We start from the raw sequence: 1,624 nt of genomic DNA, 5'->3' as shown, positions 1-1,624 counted from the left end.
GCTATACTTTTCTGATACTTTACAATGATCATTAGTGGAGTACTGCCCAGGACTCACCCCAGGTCTCCTGCTCGCCTTTCTCTTCCACGTGGTGCCCCGGGGATCCAGGCAGCTCCATCTCTGAGCCTCCAGAGACAGAGAGGGAAGTTTCCATCCACACTTCTTCGCTCGAGCTGGCCTGGGAGCAGGTTGGCTGGGAGATGTCTCTCCGTGTCTAGCTTGGGGCCAAACCTGAGAAACGCTGACCCAGCTCCAGAGGCCAGGTGCAGTGCTGGGCTACCCAGACAGCTGTGTAGAAACCATGTGCTCTTGCTGAGCACGAGGCATGTGCAGAGTCCCAGCTGCTCAGGAGGGAGGAGGCGGAGGGTGCAAGTTCAAGGCCAGCCTGGGCATCTTAGCAAGACCCTCCCTCAAAAAATAAAAGTGGTGGACCAGCAGGTATAGCTCAGTGGTAGACCCCTGGGTTCAATGCCCAGCTCCAAAGAAAAAAGAGAAAGCATGGCCTTGCTGGGCACCTGTCTTAATGTCTCAGAGGGGCCGGCCGGGCGGCCATTTGTAATCAGTGAGCACAAAGTGGACAAACAGGTGGACATGTCTATTCAGAGAGAAAGAACTTTCTTCAGGAGATGAGCCAATATGAGGGTGCCAGTCTGGGGTCCCCGAGTTCCAACCTGCTGCACCCACAGCCCCACCACCTTCAGGTCTGAGCACACACATGTTTTCTGGGTGCCAGGGTTCCTTGGCCCCAGGCCACTGGGCTTCCAGCATCTGGACTCTACCCAGAGAGAAGAGGGCAGCTGCTGGGCTCTGAGAGGGGCACAGGTGTCTTTAGAAGACAGGCCAGGGCTGATTTCCATTTCTACCCAGAAAAACAAAATTAAGTAACTTATTAAATCTAAACCACAGAAGGCTGAGCCAGAGCTGGATGAGGGTCTTCCCTCTGGGTGGAGCGATTGAGGTGGGCAGGAGCTGTGACTGATGAGCACCAGCTTGGTGAAGGAGCTGGACAGCGGGACAGGGCTGCAAGTGGACTTGTTCTTCCTCGGGGCTTTGGCTGTGCCCACAGTGAAATCAGTAGCTTCATTCAGAGCATCTGGCCATATTCTGTAGTTGCCTAATAAAAGCAGGAGAAGCAGGGAGAAATCATCCATGCTAACATGTAATTTATTCAACATCCATAATTACGTTTTGCAGCCAGTAATGAGAGCACAGCACTCAGCCTCCCGGGGGCAGTGCCCCACCTCTGGAAGGCAGCTGCAGGTCCATCTTAGTGAACTGGCCTCTCTGTGGAGCCCCTGCCTCACCCAGGTGGGCCACACTCTGCAGGCCGAGGTGGCATGATAGGGATAGGGTCACACACCAGGAAGGCACCAGAGAGTCCAGCCCTTCAGAGTTTACAGCCACCCACAAAGATAGTCCCTTGGAACTGCCTGAGCAGTGGTGCTTGTAATCCACAGGCCGTCATGGACCGAGGAGATGAATTCCCGGACAGGCAGGGATGGTCAGAGCCGGATCAGAAGACAGCCCCCCAGTATGCTGCATCCCATCCCACCCACCCCCCAGTCCGTGGAAACTTTAGCTTCTGTGCCAAGGGGGCTTTGCAGCTGTGATTAAATTAAGGATT

The sequence above is a fragment of the Ictidomys tridecemlineatus genome, chromosome 4 (genome assembly GCF_052094955.1).
Source record: "Ictidomys tridecemlineatus isolate mIctTri1 chromosome 4, mIctTri1.hap1, whole genome shotgun sequence".
NCBI lineage: Eukaryota > Metazoa > Chordata > Mammalia > Rodentia > Sciuridae > Ictidomys > Ictidomys tridecemlineatus.
This window is presented reverse-complemented; position numbering follows the sequence as displayed.